We start from the raw sequence: 25914 nt of genomic DNA, 5'->3' as shown, positions 1-25914 counted from the left end.
GTTTGTGGTACATCTATGGACATGTCGACCAAAGAATACAAAAACCAATACAAGTGTTTAGTATAACGAATACCGGTCATGCAATTACCAATAAGTGTTTAGACACTAACATACTTGATACAATAAAATTATTTACACTACAGTTTCATAAATTATACTCACCAATAGGTCTGTAAGCAACTATCACGAACAGGAACATGTTCGTGTTCATTTACTTAACTATAACTGAACACGAACATATAACCGAACACATTATTTGTTCATGTTCGTTCATTAAAAAATTAGACATGTTTGTGTTCGTTTATTTTCGTTCGCTTGAAACTTAAAAGAACAGTTCACGAACGTAAATAAACATAATCGAACACAAATGAAAATGATTTATTATTTTGTTAAAAAAATAGCCAAGTAAATGTGTGAGTATTTAAATGGACCTCTTTTATGCTTATAATTATAAAAATATAACTAGTTACGTATTTTTTTTTTTAAATTAAACGAACATAATAAAAAAAAACCTAAGCATATGAGTACAAACATAAATTAATGAACAAGTTAAGCGTGTATTCATTTTTGTTCATTTATTAAAAAAAGTAAACATAAACAAATTTTCCGTTAACGATCCATTTTCTTTTAATTCACTTAGAGGCCTACTCATTACATACTTTTAAGCATGTCTTGAGAGGAGAGCAAAAAACATTAACTAAGTAGGGTGTATGATTAACATTTACACATATACCTTTATAAAAAATGAAATAAAATAATTAATTAATTTAATAAAAAACTAGTACATACATAAAATTAAGAATTCATTAAAATACTTATGGAAAAGTGGGTCGAGTTGAAAGTTTGTCCAACACCCAACAATGCAATGTAATCACATTAATCATTTCCCCATTAAGTTATAAATAATAATAATAATATTTATAAAGTGTTTAGTGCAAATCCAGTGTGGACTCTTTCCATAATATGACAGATATTACATGTGTCGTAACATGAAAACCACTTCAAAAATCGAAATGAAAACTACACCATTTCTACTACTTTAATCCTCTCAATAATATTTCTAACTTCGAGGCAAAACTTTTTGAACTTTTAGGCTTATGCTATTTTATAAATGCATCAATAATTTTGGATTATAATAGTAATCAATTTTGTGTTCAGTTTAAACGAGTCTACTACTTAATAAACGTGTCATGTTTGGATTTTGTTGTAAATAAATGGATTGACCGTCAACCCATATAAAAAAATAAATAAATACAAAATACCTAATGTATAAGTTCAAAGTTCAAACTATCTATATATCTTGATCTCCAACCCATTTAATTTGTTTAGATAAAAAGTTGCACCAATCGTGCTCGTTGAAGATGGTTCCTGATATTTTCACGAATGACTATTTTTCAGTGTGTTCAAATTTCTCTTATCTCTGACTCTGAATTTTTGGGTTGACCCCAGCCACATAAATAATAATAGCTTACCGTTGGAACCGATAAAACTAAGAGCTTCAATAATATTTTTGAGGTAATCATGATCACGAAAATGTAATGTAGCTTCAGACCATTTTGGATAGCAACTGAAGTACTTATTCAAATTCATGCTCTTTTTTAATTTTAGCTTTCCACTTTGTTTCTTAAATGCAACACACATAGATTGATCTTTTCTAAGCATGTTCAGAATTTTCTATTCGGTCGAAAAACATACCGCAAGTTACATATAAAAGAACTGCATTGTCTGTCCAACGTCCATGGTGCCCATCATCATACATGGTTTTAAGCATGCATACGCCAAGATTAATGTCATTGAGACTGATAAATACATGAGTTGTGCGTTTGAGATCACTACTTTAACCATCAACCCAAACTCATCGACTTACCGTCAACCTAACACGATTAACACAATTAAATAATATTAGTCATTCTTTATTATTGAAGCTCAAACAATACATCTTTTAAATGTTGTACTGTTTTATAAACTATCAAAAGCAGCCATTTAACTATTTTGTAGGAAACTGTACATAATCCCTTCATATTTATATCCAAATTTGTCTGTATCATATCATCTCTAGCTTCTGCAGAAGCAACAGAGGGACCAATAAATTTTGTACTCTAACTCAACACATGTATGTCACTCTTTCATCTTCTTCACAACATCTCTCTTATCTAATCTCAACACTTCGAACACCTTCCACAATTTTTCACATTTTTTTATAATATAGTCGTCGTTCTAAAAAAAATATGCCGTCCACCTCTTCTTCAACATCCTCATCTTCATCAAACCGCCACGAATCCATCGACCCGGACCTCTTACGACTCCTAGTCACATTAGTCAACAACCACATAGCCTCACTAATCTCCCATCCAAAATCTCGAAAAATCATACACGCTAAATGCACGTCAAATCTCGATATTCACAAGCACGACTCGTTTGATTTTACCGAGCAATCGGTCTTGTCGAATTTGTATTGGGGGATACAAAATGTAGAGGATGCAATCGAATCAAAATGCGCGAAACAAATAAAGGTGTCCGAGAACATGCTGCAGGCGCCAGCCTCGTTGACCGAGAGTGGGGCCACCCTAGGGATATCGAACGAGTATTTGGTGTGCTGCTCATATTTTTATTTAAGTTTGCTAAGGAAGTTGCATGGGGATGCAATGCAAGTGGCGGTTTATTTTTTGCAAGCGTTGGTTGTGTCGCCTGCGGTCGTGAGGGATGAGCTAGCACCCGAGCTATATCAAGCCGTGGTTGAGTCGTGTATTGAGCCGTTGAGACCGGGTTTAAGGGTTGGGTTCGATGAGGTGAAGTGGGGTGCAATGAGTTATAAGGCGTGGCTAGTGTATCATCAAGTTGTTGATTATGGAAGGTCACCATTGTTGATGAAACACAAGTCTTATGAAGTTAGGTAAGTCAATTACTATTTTTTTTTGTTGAATTTATTTATGAATAAGAAAGAAGTGATAGGGATAGCAAAAGAACCCTATGTTAAAAATTCGGGACAGGTATGAAACGGGTATGATATGAGGTAATACCTAACTCGATTAATCAGATTAAATATACTTGTAAATAATTTTTTTTCTTTAACGAATAATAAAATAATCTACTAATTTATTAATTATGGGTTTTCATATTTCTAGTTTCCTTCGATAATAAGCTTTTATAAAAAAGGTAGTAAAAAATATATTTGAAAATCTCAACAGATGATTCTTTATGAAATAACACACATATATATATGATAAATGATACGTATTATGCGAGTATGAAACCACTTCTACAACGGAGTATGAGACCCGGGCTATCAATATCCATTCCAAACTCACCTTATTAGTGAATAGTGATTTACTGTTTTAGAAAAGTAATAAATAAATCATAAAACAAGTTTTATTAAAACAAACACTTATTTTATTTTAGGGTCAACTTATAATTTTATATATTCTAATAAATTAATAATAATACTTTTGAACTTATTTTATATAAGCTAAAAAACTAGAATCTAACACTTTTTTCATGCTTAAAATGGCCACCTACTTTTAATTTCTTTTACAACCTTTAATAAGTAATCTCAAACAACCTTTTGGGTATTAAATAATATATCTTTGTACACAACTTTCCGTCTCACAACCCATTATTATAACTTTACACTTTCTAGTTAGTGTACGAATTATGCCAACAAAATAAACAAAAGTTACCGTAATAGTCGGTAGACTAAAGTATAGTGACTTAAAAGTAGCCGTAAATTGAGACAAATCGATCCGGTTTAAGTGAAGTAAATGGTTCAATTTGGACAGTTTTTAGTCAAAAAAACGAGCCTTCGGTTATTAAAAAATTTCTTAACGTTCTGTTTTGGTTTTCCTATTCGAGTTTGTAAATTTTGGGACATATAATATTTTTGACCCAACATAATTAATTTCGGCTTAAATCCTTTTGTTACATCTTGGCTAGAAAATTGAGTTGCATTTTTGTTAAATTCTTATAAATGTTTTAAACAAAAAAAAAGTGAAAATACATAAATTCGGTTCGGATTCTTCGGTTTTTATTACATAGAAAACCAAATTTTTACAAAAAACATAAAACTAAACTGTTGGTTTTTGTTTCGATGTTTTTCTTTTTTTTTTTTTGGTTTTTCGGTTTTTTCAGTTTCATGTACACGCTATGTTTACCAGTACGTTCTTATAGTTGTGCTAGTTTCTTGCAGAAACACAAAGGCTTGCAGCACATCATCTTCAAATTCACACCATCATCAAAATCATAATGTGAGTACTTCTTATATCAGTATACATTTTAACCAAATCTTTCTTAATTTGTAAACATACAAATAACACAAATGACAAATCATTTCATTGTAGTATAAAAAGGTGCATCCTATTGATCCTCAACATAGTACAACACATGCAACCATTGCAGCAACATCTGTTTCTAAACAAGCTTCAGGAAGCCGCAGTATGATCAAGCGTCTTCAAGATCTTATCATGGAAGAAAATTATCAACAAAACTCACAATCCGCCATTGTTGAATGCTCGGTCTCAAAGAAAGATTCAGAAAGTTCGAGTACGAAGCGTCTACAAGATCTTCTCATGGAAGATCAATCAGATTCACATTCAGTATGTTCAAGCATTAGTGATTTTAATGATGATGATTTTCAGGTATTGCTGATCATGTTCACATTTTTGTGTTATGTGTAACCGAACAAATGATGAACATGAACAATTAAACTAATGAGATTTTCTTGTTCATATTTGTTTGTTAAGAAAATGAATGTGTTCGTGTTTGTTTATGTTTGTTTGTTAAAAGTATAAACAGACGGTTTACAAATGTAAACAACGAACACAAAGTAACAGAGCGAATAGTGATTAAAAGTAAACATGAACATCAATTTATTAGGTCTACAACTATACTAAATTGTAATGGGTTATATTTTAATTTCACAAAACTAGACTAAATTGTAAAGGAATTTAAATTATATATCTATGCAAACGGACAAACTAAACGTAAACTAACGAAGATAAATGAGCGTAACCGAATGAACATAAATGAATTTAAATGAAAGAACGTAAATGAACGCTCGTGAACATAAATGAACGAACGAGACATTTGTCCATGTTCGTTTGCTTATATAAACGAACATCGGAACATAAACAAACTTCCTATCGGACGTTTTACGAATAGTTCATTGAACGTTGGTTCATTTACAAGCCAAAGGGGCGTCTTAGGTATCGTCTTCAAAGAAATATGCTGTAAACTCACGTTGTCCAGTATTTTAAATAAATCATTAGCATGACAAAATAAATCAAAACTTATGTTATTTGTAACTTGTTAAATAAAATGATTTAAAAAACTGTAAAGTATACTTTGGGCCATCTTATGATCTGTTCTGTTTCCATTAAACTAACATATGAGTTTAACTAAACTCAGGGATATGCAGAAGAACAACCTGAAACAACAATCACAATGTCAAAATCACAACAATTTAGGAACACTTTAGAAGATGAAAAACAAGAATACACATGGAATAATCTGCAAATCTCTCAATATTCAAAACGAAACATTACCACGAGAGATGAATATTTGTTTTCTGGTGAAAATAGTTATAGGGTGGAACAAGCTGAGATTGTACAAAAAGTAATATCAAAATTATGTTTCTCAAAATTCGAAGATAATAATGATGACGGTGACGACGACGACAATGACGATGATGATTCGACAACAGTTGAAATTACAACTGTGTATGAAATGCTATCAAATAAGCCAGGATTAAAATACTCTTTATTAAAAGATGTAATTTTGGATCAACTGTTAATGGCTCTATCAACTTCAAAGGAACAAGGTGTGACAAGAGCTTCAATATCCATACTTTCAAGCATTATTTCGTCGAACCCATTGGTTATTGATGAGATAAAGAAAAAAGGTTTAAACTTGAACGATCTTGCAAACGCTTTGAAACGAGATGTTTATGAAGCAGCAGTTTTGATTTATTTAATAAACTTATCTCCAAGTGAGATCAAGAATCTTGAACTCATGCCAACATTAGTTAAAATAATTTGTTCTTCAAGGTGTAACAAAAGTGGCTTAAAGTCACTTCATGTGACACCTCGATCGGCTTCATTAATGATTATTCAAACGTTGGTGACTGCTTTTGATCAGTTTACAAACAATACTCACTTGGCTGCGATTATTTCACCGAAAGTGATTTCGTGTCTTGTTAACGTTCCAAGAAAGGGTAGTTTGGAAGAGGTTATATCATTGGCTGCAATTCTTGTGAAGTGCATGAGATTTGATGGAAATTGCAGATGTCATATTTTACAATTTACTCAAATTTCTACATTCGTTTCACTTATATTAAGCAATCACAAGCATGCAATACTTGCAGGACTCGAATTCTACCATGAATTATTAAGAATGCCATGGTAAGCTTTTTAAACAAATTGGAAAATATTTGATGCTTATATGTTACAAACATAAAAATGTACATTTTTTGTTACTGAATATTTGTCTATAATTTACAGATCATCATCAGTAAGTTTGCTACATAGACTAAGAGAAGAAGGAGGCATTGATATTATGTGTGTTTTATTGCTTGCAATCCAACAAACACAACAAGAACATAAGCTTTTAGCAGCTAGCTTGTTGCTTCAATTGGATGTTTTGGTGAGATTAATATAAGTTGCATTTCATCCTCAAATATTTATAAATGCTGATTAATCTGTTTGCAAAAGGCATCTTTTGTTTGAAAAGTAGTAACATGTTACGTCCTTTCCACTAACCGAGTTAAAAGTTCTGTTAACTGTTTACAAAATGACTAATTTGCCCTTACACATAAAGACCTAATTAAGAAAATTTTGCAACTTTTTTACTTTTGTTTCTTAGAAGTAAGGGAAAAGTAGTCATTTTTGTAAAAGTTAACAGGATTTTTAACACCAGTTAGTGGAAATAACGTGATATGCTACAGCGTTTCAAATAAATAATGTTTTTCTGTAATTAACTTAGTTTAAGGTCACAACTTAGGTTGGTATTTATATATTTAAAGGACTAAAAGTATAATTAATATGGACCTATATATACTTTTGCCAAAATTTTATTTTTAGCCCTTGGATTTACATAAATTACATTTCAGCCCCACAATATTGATTTGTCAACTGATGCAGTTATATGAAACAATTTCAGGAAGAATCAGCTGATAACATTTTGAACAGAGAAGTGGCCATTCAGACTCTCATGGAGTCAGTGACATGTGAAGAAAACCCGAACGCACAAGAATTAGCAGCGTTTATATTATCGAATATTGGTGGAACTTATGCATGGACCGGAGAACCATACACAATAGCATGGTTGGTAAAGAAGGCTGGTTTGAATTCAATATTACACAAGAATACTGTCAAAAACATTGATTGGTCAGATGATATGCTGCAGGTAAGATAAAGTTGACTTTTATAGTCAAATATATTACTGTTCATATTCTATTTTGATAAGAAACTTTTTTATCTTCCAATAGTTTTATCATAATATTCCATTTCTGTAAAATATGTTAACACAAATTTTATTTTTTTTTTGGAATTTCAACAATATTAATTTCAATTTTTAGATGAAAAATTGTTTCTTTGACCGTAAAAGTCAAAGTTTATCTTTGTTTGTGGCTACATATGAATAAACTGAGCATCTTTATGAACATGTAGGAAACTGGAACCGAGATATGGTGCGGGAATGTTGCACGACACATAATAAAACTTGGGAATCCGGTTTTCTACGCGTTGAAAAATGGATTAAAATGCAAAAACAAAAGAATCTCACGAGACTGCCTCACGACAATTGCATGGATCGGGTGTGAGATCGTTAAGGCTCCCGATGATGTAAGATGCTTAGCTTGTGACATTTTGTTAAGTACAATCGAACAATATGTGCATCCTGGAATGGAACTTGAAGAAAGACTGTTAGCATGTTTGTGCATGTATAACTACACTTTTGGTAGAGGTAATTAATATTATCACAATAATACCCTCTATAATCTTATTATTTTTAATATAGATATGGTAATGTGTTTTAATATGCAATGTAGGCATGCATAAACTAACTCAACTTTCGGAGGGTGTACGAGAGTCACTCAGACGCCTTTCGAGTATAACGTGGATGGCGGAGGAATTATTGAAAGTTGCAGATTATTATATGCCAAATAAATGGGTATTTTTTAATTTTTTTAAAATTTATTTTTTGTGTTTTATTATTGGTTAATTACTTAATTTATTGAACTGATCTTTTGATTAACAGAGAATATCTTGTGTCCACACACAAGTTTTGGAGGCAAATTACAGTGGAAGTGGAGCTGTAAATTCACTCATTTACTATAGGGGATATCTTTTTAGTGGATACTCAAATGGGTCAATTAAGGTTGCATATATAGTCATCAAAAGTCAACTGCAAATACTTTCTTAGTTAGCAATATCTTGATAATTATCAAATTGTGTTATTATTATGATATGGTAGGTTTGGGACATCAAGGGACAAACAACAAATCTTATAGCAGATATTAGAGACCACAAAAAGGCGGTAACATGTTTTGCGCTTTTGGAACCCGGGAATTACCTTTTAAGTGGATCCACTGACAAAACGATTCGGGTAATTAAGGTTTTTATAAATTATCGTGTCAGTTGAATCATTGGTGGTTATGGAAATAAATGAAATGTTTTCTTAATTGTAGATTTGGCAAATGCTTAAAAGAAAAATGGAATGTGTTGAAGTAATTACGACCAAGGACTCGATTCAAAGTCTTGAGACTTGTGGTGAAATGATTTATGCGGTAACACAAAGTCATAAAATGAAGGTAAGTATGGATTATAAAGTGATTATATGATTTTGAATAATAAGATTTATACACGGGTAACGTTATATAGGTGATTGATTCATCAAGAAAAGTGAAGGATGTTATCAAGAACAAGAATGTGAAATGCATAAAGGCTAGCCTCGGGAAAGTTTACATAGGCTGCATGGACTCAAGCATACAGGTTTTAAATCTTTTATAACTTAAGCAATCGTTATACTTAAAAAAAGAACAGTTCACTTTATTTATCTATGTTATAGGAATTAATAACCGGAAACAATCGACAACAAGAAATCAAAGCTTCGTCGAAGAGCTGGAGAATGCAAAGCAAGCCTATCAATTCAATAGCACTTTACAAAGACTGGTTATATAATGCAAGTACATCTATTGATGGATCAAGAATTAAGGTTTGGATTAAGTTAATAATATGATTAATTAGTATAATACTATATATCCTGTGGTGTGTTTCCTCCTTGATGATGTTCCTGGGTGAGTCAGGCATGGAACGCCAAAATCAGTGTGGACGGTTAACATGCCGTCTCAGGAAGACTCACTTGGGATTGAGGGTAGTTCCAAACGCGGTTAGAAAACCTATACATAAATTTTATATGTTACAACCAAATAATTAAATGCAGGATTGGAGAAAACAAAGCAAGGCTCAAGTGTCTAAGTACCTGAAAAAAGAACAAATGTTGTAGCAATGAGCATAGTTGAAGACTTTATATACTTTATCACTAGTGGTTCATCAAGCAATCTAGAGGTGCATGATCAGTGATTACCCTTTAAATTTTTTAAAAAAATTAGTGTTTTTTTTATATTATTGTCAACTTTTATAACTTTGTCTCTTATAAATAACAGATTTGGTTGAGAGGGACACACCATAAAGTTGGAAGGTTATCAGCAGGCAGCAAGATAACAAGCATGCTTACAGCCAATGATATGATCTTATGTGGTACGGAATCAGGATTAATCAAGGTAATATTCTACTATTTATTCGGATAGTTTGTTTTATTTAACGGAAACCGTAACAATATAACATTCACATTTTACCACATATATACACAACATATTTCTTTGAAGCATTTAATGTAACTTGAACGTAAAATATGCTAAGTGTGTTGTATCGAATGGTTGTGGTAAAAAGTGAAAATAATAGCATTTTTGCTATTGGTTAAAATAAATTCTTACTTTCTCTATTTTGCATGATTGAGAGGGTTGGATTCCTCTTTAATGGCATGGTAGAGTGCATATTATGGGCGTAAATATATATATGAAAGGTAAAGTGGGATACACATAATAAATATATGTATATGTACATGAGTTGCATAGTGTATATCTCAACACAATTCATCTCCATTTCCCAAATTTTTCATACAATAAGAAACTTGGAGAGATGGGGAATGATTGATGATTGCATCTGGTTATTGTCGTCATATATAGGTGATGTATTATCTGTATTTATATTTAGTATACTGTCAGTATTTTACTACATGTAATTGAGGTAGCAATTGGTGTGAGACGAAGCCTCTAAAAATAAATTAAGAAACATACAGGAATAAATCTCCTAGTGGGTTTGGGCTACTGGGCTAGTGAATATGGTTGGGCTCTTGTCATGTTGTAATTAACTTCCTGATTCTCAAAAACATTAATAATAATAATAATAATAATAATAGGTTCTCGAGACCCAAGTTCGATCTTGGCTAGCAAGTTAAGTTAAATGGAGTTATGGTTAGACATTAGAAACACACGTGTGAGATGCAACCGAGTTAGGATTTATCTAGAGACACACACGAGATGCAACCAAGTTATAGTTCATCAAGAAGATATGAGATGCAACCAAGTTAGGGTTCATCAAGAGTCAAACCGAGTTAGGATTTGAGAGTTTGTAATCAGTTTTTTGAGTTAGATTTTCTGATTAATATAAACGAGAGTTAGTCGTTTAATTCGTGTTTGATTATCGATTCAGGACTTGAGAGCTTAAACTAATAAACACTATATATTATACCATACTAATAAATGTAATTACATATGTTATACATAGATATAACCTAGTTAAGCTCGAGCGTAGGAGAGCTCAAAGTCGTCTCGACTCATTACCACCATATGAAAAACCAATCTTGTAATTATGAAGGAAACTAACTGTAAGATAAACAAGTTAATGCTAGTTGATAAACATAACAATTTTATCATTGTAAGTAGACATGGAAGCAAACCCCACACTAAGTGTATAGCATGCGTTGATTTACACTACAACTTGGCATGACATTAAGAGCATAGTCCCAGGACTATTTCAACTTGTTGGAATTTAATGATTCCAATAGTTCTATATCATGTATGACTAAAGAAAGATAATAAAAGTGTTACGAGTTTTTATAAGTTTTTGTTGTTTCGGCCCACCACCCTAACTTCTTGTTACCAGACCACAATAAAGATGTGATGGAAGTATGAATTTGGTGGATCTAGTGGTGGATGTTGAACAAATAACCTGGATGGGTCGGAGTCAATACATATAAATTTTTGTTGATTTTTTCAAAAAAATTACCCTGTTGATCAAAAAAGCTGGATGGGCCAAGGCCCGGCCTGACCCAAGTTAAGAACCACCACTGAGTGGGTCTGTGACTCTAGCGTACCGCGATTGAGACGATAGATTTTGTTTTAACTGATTTAAAAGAGCCATTCTACATATTGTGGGCATGCAAGTTGTAGTATAAGTTAATGCTTGCTATATATACATATAACTTGGGTTTATGCCTTTGTTACATAATGACCGAAAGTACGTAATATGTGGCGATTGTTGAGTTTTGCTTGGCGAAACTTCACTTGCTAATATGCGAATGTATAAGTTTCGCTTGCAAATGTGCGAAACTTAACTTGGTGAATGGTGAAGGTAAGGGTTCTTCATCAAGAGGTGGTTTGCTTGAAAAATAAGGCTAGCTAAAGGGACTATAATTAGAAGACTAGGGCTTCGTTTGTAAGCTTAGGTCAATTATATGTACGAGCCACCACCCGGGTGAGGTCACTAATTGTGAGCTTAAACTTTGTATATTGTAGTCTATATACTAATACATATAATTAAGAGAACTTAAACATAGAGATAGGCTAATCAAGCTCAAGCATAGGAGAGCTCGAAGTCGTCTTGACTCATTAACTCCATATGACAAACCCGCCCTTACTTATGGAAAGTTCATACTAGTGCAACTTTGTAATTATGAAGGAAAAACACGAGTAATGTAAATAAGTTAATGCTAGTTGACAAAACACGATAATTATATCTTGGTAAATAGGCAAAGAAAAGAAACCACACAATAAATGTATAGCTTTTTAAACCGTCGAAAATATAACTAAGAGTATGGACCACGCTTTTAACCTAGCCTGAAGATGTGAGTACTTTATCTCTCCTTTGGCCTGGAGGACTTCCGCCTTATTAAAATGGTTTTATAACATGAAAAATTTATATATAAGATGGTCTTCATCCTAAACGGTTTTATAACACGAAAAATTTATATATAAGATGGTCTTCATCTTAAACGAGTCTAGACTATTGTTTATATGAACATAGGTTTTTTGTATAGTATAATATTAAATTACGTAAGAGTGGCTATTAGTTATAATTATGGTAAGTTATATATAATTAGATCGAAAAGTAAAATATAGAAAAGAATTACAAAGTCAACTTAGAACCAGCGCTCTGCGACGAAGGTGTTAAACATGGAAAATGGATAATGTCGAACCATACATGCGCTTTGGAGCGTGTGAACTCAAACTTGTAAAAGATGAAAAGGATATAGGACCAAAGCTAAAGGTGGATAAGTGTTGGGTTAAAAATGCAAAATGATTTGTGACAAATTAGTAAAAGATTAAAAGCATAGGGATTAAGAGTAAAGGATGAAAATTACATGGGGTAGAAGTTAAAGATGAAAAGTAAAAAATTTAGAAAAAATATTCAAGTAGCACAATGTACAAACTCCTATGCGCACCAAACTTGCTAATTACACACCCACACACGATACGCTTAAACGCTATATGTAACTAGAATTTTACCTCAATAAGTGTCCAGCAAGCATGCGTTACTACAACTTGGCATGACAACGTTTGAAAGTCGAACACATTGGGAGGTTGATTCACAAAAGTCCTCATTTATTTGACAACCATTAATACTTTGAGCTTTAACTTCCCTTATAAATAGACAACTTCCAAGATTAACATTTCATCAAGCCCTTGACTGTAAGAACAAATTTGCATCAAATGGCAAAGATATCTATCATCTTAATCACCATTTTGGTTGTTGTTTTTGCTGAAGCACAAGCTGAAGCTCAAGGGCTTCCACCGCTTCTTACCGCCGTGTTTAATGTAAGTGGAATTGTGTCCTGTTCGATCAACGCCACAACCACAGCCCCTCCTTTCCCAAGTAAGAACACCATTATTCCAAATTTACTGTTCATACTCTTGTGATCACAATAACGGTTTGTGTACTGTGTCCCGAAAAACAGAAGAGAAGCTTGTTGCTCGCTTGCCTTCTGTTTCGATGTAATCTAAGCATTGAAATTTAATTAAAATATTTAAAATTAAAAAAAAAGTATGAAATAGTACTGATCTGTAATTATTTAAGTACAACATCCTATTAAACTCGTTATGTTGATTTGAATAATAACTGGTCACAAATAAGTTATTACTTAACCAGCAGTTATGCTCAATGAATATTGAAACAAGTAAGAATTCAATATGGTTACATGTTTGTGACTTCTATATATTTCTGTGTTCACAGATGCTCTAGTCCAATTATCATGCGGCAGAAATACAATAGCCTCGGCTGTAACAAATGCTATAGGAGGATTCAACATCTTTGTCACTCCGTCTCAAGTTAATCTCGGCGCCCTTTTATCATCATCTTGTAGGGTTATTGTTGCAACACCACTCGCCACTTGTAACGAAACTTTACCTTTGACCGGTACTCTTCAAGGGCCGCTACAACTTGTGGGGAGCACAGTTCTTGGAGTTTTGAACATTACTAGCCTTATCCCATCTGTATTGCAACTTGTTCGAATTTAGTGATTCCAACAGTTCTCTATAATGTATGAATAAATTAAGAAAGTCAATAATATCTATATTGCTTTGCTTGAAGTAATATGTGTCCGTCAACATATGAATCTTAATTAAGTAAGATACATGTATTGCAACCTATTGGAATTTAGTGATTCCGGCAGCTCTATACTTGTATTTTTAAATGCAAAACCTTCTATCAACCGATTATACAAACACATAAAAGTACTTATGCATGTTATAAATTTGTGTAAACTATTCAAGGTATATGAATTTTAAGATATGTCATAAACTAACCTAGACCATAGCACATGTTTGAATAATAAAAGTGCAACCTATAAACATATATGACGGTCAAACAAACTGAAACCTATAAAAACGAATATGGCTGCTACTAATTTTCTCATGTTAATAATGAGAGTATGGTGATTATTTTATTATAAATTTTTAATAAAAAAGTAATTCCCTACGCTATATATGTTCCAAATTAGTGTAAGCCATGGAGTTTTTTTACCAAAATGGGGTTTAGGTAAAAAGTATGTACCAATATAGGGATTTTGAAACTTATTTATCAAAATAGGTTTGAAATTAAAATAAAAAATATATCGTCTTATAAAAGGCCCCACACCACTCTCATCAACTCTACCCCTCGTCTTCTTTAATTCGCCGGCCACTGAATTCCGGCGACTGGTTTTTTATTCGGCGATCCCTTTCTCCTAAACCGATCACCAAAAGGTTGAACTTCTTTGATCGGTTGAGCAGCAATGGGTCTGCAACAACAGGTTCGTAAATTGCAACAGCGGGTTCATTAGGCATATGCGGTCGTCCACCATCAACCTAACTAACAGTGACGGCAGCATCATCATCCTCAACAAATACCATCTCAAGCGCTGCTGCATATCATAACATAAAATTGATGGTTGTTAAGAAGACAAGAGCGATGGTTGGGCGGTTTCCTTTGAAAAATCGATAAAAGGGAAAGCGCCCGGATATGCTAGTTTGTCTGAATTTAAGAATATTCATTCAATTTGATTAATAATATGTGAATTCACCTCAGAATCAAGTTTGTTAATATTCATTCCCTTTGATTAACGATCTGGGTTTTGTAAAATTAGTGTTCGTTTGATGCATGCATATAATCAAACATTAGTTACTAATGCTAGTTCATTATTTTGTGCTTTTGAATTGTGTATTTGAGCCAACATTTGTAAAGAAGAAAAAGACCTGTAGAACATGTTGCATCTTTTTATGAATATAATAATTATTATTATTATTATTATTATTATTATTATTATTATTGTTCGACTAAAACAACCAAAATAGTTTGCAGAGTTGAAGAATAATCCGTCAATTTGAACAGCAATAATAGTCAGAGAGTTTGATTTTATTTATGAAATAATTGGTTAATTAGTTAACTGAGTATTATATTAATAAGAAAACAAATAAATTATAAAAAAAAAACCTATTTTGATAAATAACTTTCAAAATCTCCACAGTGGTAAATACTTTTTACCCAAACCCCATTTTAGTTAAAAAAAAGCTCGTAAGCCATGCAAGGTATATGAATATTAAGATATGACATAAAATGACCTAGACCCTTGTAACTCGTAGTAGTCTTTGAACAGTAAACGAACAAACCGACACTTATAAACGACTATAGTTATAGAATTTGGGAAACTCCCACTTGTAAACTACAAATTCGTTTACATGTGAGCTACCCGCACTAATCATTTTAAACTTCCAAAAATATAACTAAGAGTTTGGACCACGCTTTTAATCTTAAAGATGTGACTTATGCCTGTAAATGAACCGAACGTTTGTGAAATATTCGTGAACCGTTCGGCGGGAAGTTCGTTTATTTAATAAACGAACGAACGTGAACAAAATATTTGTGTTCATTTAATTAAACAAACGAACATGAACACATGTTCCGTTCGTTCATTTATGTTCATGAACGTTCATTTATGTTTGTTTATGTCTAGTTATTTACGTTCGTTTATGTATTAATAGAAAATAACTAAATATTATCTTGATAGGTAATTTACTTAAAGGTTTTATATTTTTGACTTTGTGTTCATTTAAGTTCGTTTATAATTTGTGTTCATTTACATTTGTTCATACATGTTCGTTTATCTGTGTTCAGTTATGTTTGTTTAGATTTTAAACAAACGAACACAAATGCTATTTTTAAATAAACGAACATGAACATAAATATTTGTTTGATTAAGTGTCTGTGTTCTTTTAAAGTTAAATGAACGAACACGAACATGCCCTTGTTCATGTTCATTCAATTCGTTTACAGGCTTTTATTATTCACATTGATGAATACATCGATCTCAATCTCTAGGCTCTGCAAATTTTATTTGTGTTCGTGAACCGTTCGTGAACACATTAATTTCCTTAATGAACGAACACGAACATAAAATCTTGTTCGGTAAGTGTTCATGAACCGTTCGTGAACACATTATTTTCTTAACGAATGAACATGAACAAGGCCTTTTTCGTGTTCGTTCGGTTCGTTTACAGCCCTAGATGTGAGTACTTTATCTCTCTTGTGGACCCGAGGATCTTCGGCCAAAATTATAAAAAAGGTTTCATAACATGAAAATTTTATTTATAAGATGGTCTTCATCCTAAAGGAGACTCCTGTTTATAAACATTGTTTTTTTTTTTGCATAGTATAATAATAAATTACGTAGGAGTAACTATTATTTATAATTATGGTAACTTGTGTATAATTAGAACGATATGTAAAATATAGAAAAGGATTAAAAGTCGACTTAGAGCCGGCATGTTGCGACGAAGCTGTTAAAATGGGAAATAGACTTAAAATGTCGACCATGCATGCGCTTTACAGCGTGTGAACTCACAAAATTTAGACCGAAACATTGAACAAAAAACTTGTAAAAGATGAAAAAGATTGGGGGCCAAAGCTAAATATAAAGTGTAAAATGATTTGTGGCAAACGGGTAAAAGATGAAAAACATAGAGGTTAAGAGTAAAAGATAAAAATATAGGGGTTAAAAGTAAAAAATGAATGTATAATTTTAAAAGTAAAAGAAAGTTATAACCCGTTTTAAAAGAGAAGTTGGCTAGTTATGGAGAAGATAAAGATGGAGCCATTAACCCTAGTCGGAGACAGAAACCAAGTTGATTTTGGTAGACAAAGAGACACCCGACCCACTTCTCGGATCTGGGTCTTTTATCGACCCGAACAACGAAACAACAGCTGATCCTCTTTTGCAGAAATATGGCCGCCGGCGTTAGGGAGGAGAGAGTGTGAGAGGGAGGGAGGATATATATATATATATATATATATATATATGGTAAGGTTAAAATGAAAACTCATTTGAGTTGTGAAAACCCGCGAAAACCCAATGTAACATCGTTTTTTTTTGTTACATGTAATATATATTGTAACATTTAATACAAAACATCGAAACATCAAAAAAAAATGTTTTGCTATTTTTTAACATTTTTTTACTAATTTTTATATATGTTTTCAAGAGAGAGAAAAAGTTATATTTATATTTATATTTTTTATTCACTTTAATTGTGGACCACAAGATTTAAACATTAATTAAAAACATGTGCTTGAGAATGGGTTTCTAGAGTTTTCACAACTCAAATGGGTTTTCATTTTATACTTAGTCTATATATAAATATATGTATATATATATATATATATATATATATAGTTGGTATCATTTAAAAACTCAATTTTCATTAAAAACTCTAAGAACTAATTATAGCCTTTGATATTAACAATATATGGTTGTTAAGATTTGTGGCAAAATTGTAATTTTAAAGCAACATGAAACGTTTTTTTTAATCTGTTAAGGGCAAAATCGTCCTAATATATTATTTAAAATATAAACAAATATAATACATATTGATTTATCCTTAAATTAACTCTTTAACCTCCTTATAATTCTGGATTCATATATTTTCTTCCCAAAAAAGCTCGTTCATCACAGTAGCAAAACTTCATTCATCACTTTTATTATGTAAATTAATTTCAATGTAAGACGAAGATTTATCCTATTCCTACTTATGCTAACTACCCTTCGTATATATTATATTGATTTCGTTTTCTTTTTCAACGTTTACAAGTTAGTAAGGTAAAGGTATAATGTTTTGGTAGTGGAAAAGAATTTACATTTTGGTGACGATAATTTTACATACGAGTAGAATTTACATATTGGAGGTGATTGTGTGTGTAAAAAGAATTGTTGTTGTATGTTGAGTTCCAGTTAATTTTACATATAAATAAATATCACATATTGGTGATGATGTAGTGTAAAAGGATTGTATGCGTAACTTTACATATAAGTATTTACATAGATTATGTAAATTTACATAGATTAAATATTCGATGATATTATTTTAAAATTTATTTACATATAAGCAAATATTAAATATTCGATCTGACATTATGTGTAAATTTACATATAGCATCTTTTGTGGGTCATATAGTTTATTTATCAAAGTTTTACAGAGGTACAAATTATGCACATTAATTCGATTGTATTGAATCATTGATGAACGATGAACTTCCCTGACGATTTATCTAATGAATAACTGCTAATCTGATGATATGTTTAACATAACTTCCCTGCCTTAGTGGGAGTAAAAATAGGAGTTTTAATGTTTGACCGGATAAAAGTGTTAATATTGTTATTGTTAAAAAGACCAAACTAACCCTTATTAAAAAAGAGTCAAAAAAATGAATAAAAAAATCTAATTGGTTAAAAGGAGTTCTTAGAGTTCTTAATGAAATCAAATGTTCTTAAATGATACCAACCCTATATATATATATATACACACACATACATACTAGCTTTTAAACCCGTGTATTATACGGGTTTTGTCAAATGATAAGATAAATAAAGTCTGTTTTTTCAGTTGTGATTCTCAAAATACTTGTGAATTAATTTAATGTTAACATATTGGAAAAAAACAGACAGGGTTACGAAAAGTACTAAAATAGCATGATTTTGGAAACAACATGTGTTGATTTGCAAGAAATTTAAAAAAAGGTACTAAACTTGTGTAGTTGGTCAAAACTTATGTATGAAAATGACACTTGATTCAATAATGAATATAATCCACACTATGTTATAACCCATTTGAGAAAATGGTTTTGACCGATAACCCATAAATAGCTATAATAAATGAGATGAGAGATTAGAAATTAGATGAAATGTGGGCTTGACACCTAAGCTTCAACATTTTCTTTTATTAGTATTGCTAGATTAGATATATATATATATATATATATATATAATATTTATTTATCTTTATTTTTTAAAGTATTTTTATCATAACTCAAACTTTAAGTAATCTACACAAATAGTCCCTTAAGAAGTAAAAAGACAAATTTACCCTCATGTGATCAAATTTAACGAAAAAATTTAACTGGGTTAGGGCTAAAGGACTTAACGTGAAAGGGATTCGAAACGTGAAGTATGTATTCTGCCATTTGTTTCGTTGAAGGACGTCTATCAAAAAACGATCAAACGTAAATGACGGCTTTTGCAATTTTGTCTTTCTATAATGCTTCCCAATTAGACAATTACAGATATTGCTTGAAACGATATGTGGTATCAATTTGGAGCCAATAAAATGAGTCCCAAACATTTAAGTTAATTTAGCCTAAACATGCAAAGGAAAAAGAGTTTGGGACCGGTTTCCAACCTCACCCACTCCCACTCCCACTCCCACTCCCACTCCCACTCTATAACCGCTTTGGCCCAAGCCGGTTTGGTTAGCATCAGGTTGATATTCTAAATTGTAAAACCGGTTTGGAAAAAAACCGAATTGCGACCTGATTATAGCCTTAAGAAAACTTGGTTTCAATAGTTGTCTTTTTTTCAAATTTTGACCATGCATTTTGCTCCACAAGTGTTGGTATAAATATATTACGGATGTTTTTGGTTGATCACAACACTCAAAAGACTACTGTCCTTACAAAGAAAAAAATCAAGACACTATTAATTATTGCACCCACGCAACTAAAATCGGTCACACTTACACATGCATACGTGAAACATTATTGTTTTGTTGTTACACTTTTACATTTAGTTAAATAATTAATATATCGCGTATTCAAATAAATAAATCTCACTTCACTTTGTTTCACATGTGAACTCACTAATTTTTATCTAATTCAACTAATAAAACTAACACCCCCAACACCGGGTGTCACAAGAGGATTTTGATCGATAGAATTGGATTTTTCATCGGTGAACTCGGTTCATCATCATCAAACACCGGCTTTGGACTCCCTTGCATCCATCTCGTCAAAATCTCGTTCCTGCATTCAAGCAACACGTACGTACTACTAGGTTTCAGTCGTGATCTTTGCCCTCGAAACCTTACTTCCTCTCCCTAATCCCTATCCTGCATGCTTTTCCGGTTGAAGATTTAAATTTGTATTTCCATTGTGTACCAACAGTGGTTACATATGTGAACTAATGTTAATCCAATGTGTAGATCCATATACAAAACAATAAGGAGAAAAATGTTGTAGCATTGCTCAATGATGAAGATATTATGCTTAAAATAACAATTAATTATTCAAGTTAGTCTAACGTTGTAAGCATAATATCTTGATTATTAATATTTGTAGTTGCTTTAGTTAAGCATACTATGTTTGAATTGGGTACGACTATCATATATCGTCTGGACGCATTTCATCACCATTTCTTGGTTTTTTTTTCTTTATGCGATAAGAAACTTGGAGATGGGTCCTTAACTTATTTTGTAATTATGTAACATCATAGAGTTTACGTGCTTTACAACACTACTAAAAAGCATATCGTTTTCCTACGAAAATTTCCTACAAAACTCCTATAACATGATATTCCAACAAACTTTAGACAGACTTTAAAAAAAAAACTGCCCCGATTTTGCTACAAAGTTACAACAAAATAGCAACTACACGATTTTTTGTTGGAAAATCGTTGCTAACTCTCCATTAAAAATAGTGTTCGTCCTCACAAATAAAATAAACCTACTTAGACTTACTCTGAATAGTATGAATGAAAGTAAGGTTCACCTCAACATAAGTTTGACATAAGTTTCACATAATCGCTTAAGAACTGAAATCAAACAAACAAATCTCATAATCGTTTCACATAAGTTTCGAATAAGATCAAATATACCCTAGTGTTGAAATTAAATTGGTTTAGACGGACATGGTGGCTAAATCAATCGATCCGAATAAGAAACCAAACATAAACTCACAAATGTAAAAGTCCAAAGCCGGCTGATGCTTTTACTCCTTGCAGCCGTCAAAAGTTGTCTCCCTCCTCTAGTTGCCAGGGCCGGCCCTTGGGGGTGGCAGGGTGGTCGACGGTCACAGGCCCGATACCCCGCTAGGCCCAAATTTTGTTTTTTTGAAAAAAATTATATGTATTTTTATTAAAAACAATATGTATATTTAATGTTTAAACACAATTATATAACCACTAGTTTGGTCTAGTGGTAAACGGGTATTACTTATAACAAAGAGGTTGTGAGTTCTAGCCTCGCTTAAGACATTTTTAATTCTTTTTTTATACAATAGTTTTTTTCACAACCCAAATTATAACCAAGTAAGCCCATATAAAAATTAAGCTGTTTAAACCTAACAAAATACTCCTTCACTTAAGGCCCAAAAAATTTTTCGCATTCGACCCAAAAGTTTTTTTGCTTTCTCGGAGCCGGCCCTGCTAGTTGCGATCCTCTTATTCTTAAATATTTCCTTAGAAGTCTATTGTGAGCCCAGGCTTTAACCAGCTATATCATTCGATTTGAATTAATCATATGGGCCGAGATGTGAGCCCAAGATAATTTACTCACACAAAGCTAATTTACTTTCTAAGAGTTTGTTTTATTTAGCTTGCACCCAAACTTGAATTGAAATCTCCACCTCTTAAATGCTAACTCTAATAATGAACCAACAGTTTCTTTTCCATCTTTGATATCACTTGAGTTTGGTTTTTTTCTAAAATTGATATATCATTAATACTCGTCTTCTTTTAAACCTTAGTACCCGATCACTTGAGTTTTCTTTTCTTTTTGAGCACTTCCATTTCTTTCGACCATGTCTCTCGTAGCCGCTCCGCACCTACAAAAATAAAATCTATCAAAAGTAGACTTCGTTCCACCAAAACAAATACATGCAAAAATAATTAAATATAAGCATGATAAATGCATGATATTTAATAAAAATTAACTTAAATAATTAAATATAAGCATGATCAATCAACCCAACATTTCACATACAAAAATGACTTAACACTCCGTCGTTATACTCTCTAGCACCTCCTGACTTCCTTGTTCGTGTACTGTTTTATTTTTATTTTCAAGTTTCGAATGTTTATTTAATAAGTTTTGTCTGTATGTTTGCCATACGGATTATCTGAATCCGATCCGAAGTCTACTGATAAGGTCCTAAATTTTCAAATATGAATTAAAATTAACAATCCGATAGGAACGTTCCTAATTTAACAAATCCGATCCTAAATTTTCAAATCCGATCCTAAATTAACAATCCGATAGGAACGTTCCTAATTCGGATCGTATTGGATTTCTGATAAGGTCCTAAATTTTCAAATATGAATTATCCAAACCGAATAACCCGTTATCCGATTCGATTAACACTCATACTTGGGCCAGTTCGAAGGACATCTGGGTGAAGGGATTAATCAGGGCTTTAATCCCGGTTCGAACCCAAGAGGGGGCGAGGGTTAACGGATTCCACCCGGTTCTCGTGCATCAGGGGGTACGGTCGCACAAAGGTCGAGGAGTCGACCTTGGACATAGCCCCGAAAGAATAGGTTTACATGTGAGATTCTTTGCTGTTAAAAAATATTTAAAAAAACATACAATTTAAAGTTATTTATTTAATATTCTTTAATTAAACAATTTTAATAAAAAAATTTGAAACACAGTGCATATAAAACAATCAATATATTTTATTAATTATTTGTTGTGCTTTGTTAATTGTCAAGTGCACCTTTCAAATGCAATTCGTGCATCCATTATTATGTCGCAGACAAGTATTTTGTTCTTAGTCGTTGCTAATTATTTTAGTATTTCACACTTATAAATTCATATTAATTTTTTGTTTAATATATTTACTTGATTTAAAATTTTCTTAACATAAACTCTTTTGAACCATATAACTTAATGATCTTAATCATTGTTCTTACGAAAAATTAGATTTTAATACTCTTATATTTTTTTCAGTTGACCGATAATAATCACATCTAATAATATTTTTACCACGAGTCTCACCTTTTACACTATTTTTTCTCATTGGATTTTCGTTAAAAAAAAACTTAACTCTGTTAAGTTTTATCTGAATTTCAAACTGATGTGTTAGAGGTTTAATCAGAATATACGAATTGATTGATGTAAAACTTACCTCGAAACAGTGCTTCAAACGACTTGATTTTTGTTAATTGAAAGTTTAAACACTCGAATTGAAGCACCGTTTCGACGTAAGTTTTAACATCAATCGACTCGTATCTTTATTCCGATCAAAAACCATAAAACATCAATATGAAATTGAGATAAAGTTTAACAGAGATCCAATGAGAGGGAAAAAAACAGTGTAAAAGGCGGGATCGGTGGCAAGAATATTTTCAAGTGAGATTATTAATTATCGTCCAACTGTAAAAAAAGGAAAAAATAATTATTAAAATCCAGTGTTTTTTTTTACAGTTAAAATTTTATTAAGTTATGGTTTAATTGTAATACTTGTGAGCTTTTTATATAACATTATAACTTTTACTTAAAGAAAAGTTTGTTTTTTTTTAAATAAAATCATAAATATATACATTTTAACTTTTAAGTATATTCACACGACAATTGTCCATGTCAAATATATTTTACTTCGAATGCAATGACACAATGCATGCTTTTAGGGAAAAAAAATGTACTTAGAAAATTTTACTGTAATCGAAAAATGTTTCACATACTTGAAAAGGATATAACAAAGGTAAACTATGGCAAAATTATTTTACTTTTTAATTTACATGCGAAATTAGTTAGCATTTTTCATGTTTATAAAGACGAAAATCTGTGTGAAATCGATACCGAAATATAATTATACCTAACAAGTAGAAAAAAAATTGCTATTTTTAATTATGTATACTTATAAAAATTTGTAGATGGAGAGTGATAAAAGAGACTCCAAAGTGAGTGCTCATGATGAACCAAAGAAATTTGAGATAAAATTGTCTATTTTTATCGATTTTTGCAGGTTTTCTCTGAAATATGAGATGGTGGACTTAGGCTATCCAGCACTATCTGCGATCTGGACGTATGAGGTTTGCCTTTGGTTATTGAGTTACCCCATGTAGTCGGGTTTTATTCGTTATTAAAAAAAAAGAAAGAAAAGAAAACTCAAATATACCTCTATAATCATGAAAATCATGAGGGAAAAATAGAATTTTTTTCTTTTTCCAGTTTTGTTAAAATGCCTTAAAAATACATTATTCGGTCACTTTTAATTGTAAAAATGCAAACTTTCCTTTAAAACAACTTCACAAATATCTCCCAAATTAGAACCAATTAAAACACATCTATTAACACATTCCTAATAATTTATAGTTTATTTTCTTTAACGGCAATTTAGATCATTAACGAACCACTAAATCACCCGATTTCTCTATTCCACCATAAGAAGGACGTCACAATAAGTGAGTGAACTCTTTGACTAAACCTGAAACCCTTATTTTGTCACGTGTGGAAACTCAAGATCTCCCATTTTAGAATTAAAGTCTTTTAATGTCATTATCATTTAACAAATCATGAAAGTAAATTTACAAAATTTTCTTAAGAAATACAAATACTGAACATCATTTTAGTGGCATGCCATTGTATAAAGGACGTTAACGACATAGGATATCGTACGATGCACCGAGGAGTAGGCAACTCCTCTCCAAAGAAAAATAAAAACGGTTACAACTAAAAGGACCACTCGAATAACTTGGCATAGGAGCAAAAAGAACAAGAAGAAATCCCGAACAATAGGAGACGACATGTCTTTATCAATTCGTTGGAAGAGAGCCCCCTTAAAAAGTTTCTATTCATCTAATATGAATACCTGAACATTCATGAGAAATGTATAAGAAAAAAAACTCGCACTTGATCGATGTAGTCTCATTATGTAATTGATTATATCATTCAATATAAGTTTCCATTTCCATTTATATCTTGTCGACTTATATAAACTCTTCATTGGTGCTATCATTTGGACTTGAACCCACGACCACGCTTAACATACCAAGCGTACAAAATCATATATAAGTTGTGTAATTAGTTTACTTCATTCATAATTATTTACTTCGTGCATGCTTATTTTGTGTGTAATTAATTAACTCTTATATGTAAAATACATTTACTTCACAAATAATTATTATATTTGATGCGTAATTATTTTACTCCTTATAACACAAAAATATTTTATACAATTTATACGTTAAGCGTCCTTTATATCATATCTATTAACCACCATTTTATATGTAGTTTTTTTTTCTTTTCGGGATAATAGATAACGAAATCCACAAAGAATTGTTTTCATGTGCACTCTGTATTGGATGCCATATGACTTTGAACCATGGGTTTTCTCTTACATGACACCTATAACCCTTGTTTTTTTCTTGACAATTATTATTATTCACACATTTTCCCCTCTAGTGTCACTCAAACAAGTTTATATAATAAAGAATACTAAGAGTATCAACAATTTAACATGGTATACGACTTTATTTAGCTTAACAAACTCAATAAAGAGGTTATACAATGTTATGTTTTTAAGATATTAAGAGCATCCGTAATGCCAAAAACTCCCGAATCGTCACCTCAAACGTCACATCAGATTCTATATATTCATCAAAATCATTATTCCGCAACTAAACTATTATCCTATGTTAATCATATGACTCAATAGTTGCCTTCAATAATTTAGAACTATTTTTGATTAATATGATATTTTGCGTAATTATTAAATTAAATTGTACAAGTTTTGAATAAAAAAAGCAAAACATTCTATTTTTAAGACATTAAAGAAAATGGAATAA

At 31.6% G+C, this 25914-nt stretch overlaps 1 pseudogene; it reads left to right on the top strand.

Moving 5' to 3' along the window:
* Positions 1–2228: 2228 nt before the first annotated feature.
* Positions 2229–10054, top strand: LOC143546916 (putative E3 ubiquitin-protein ligase LIN-1; annotated as a pseudogene).
* The last annotated feature ends 15860 nt before the right edge of the window (positions 10055–25914 follow it).

The sequence above is a fragment of the Bidens hawaiensis genome, unplaced genomic scaffold (genome assembly GCF_021521415.1).
Source record: "Bidens hawaiensis isolate Kalapana, Puna unplaced genomic scaffold, B.hawaiensis_p1.1 tig00014475_1, whole genome shotgun sequence".
Taxonomy (NCBI): Eukaryota; Viridiplantae; Streptophyta; class Magnoliopsida; order Asterales; family Asteraceae; genus Bidens; species Bidens hawaiensis.
This window is presented reverse-complemented; position numbering and strand designations above follow the sequence as displayed.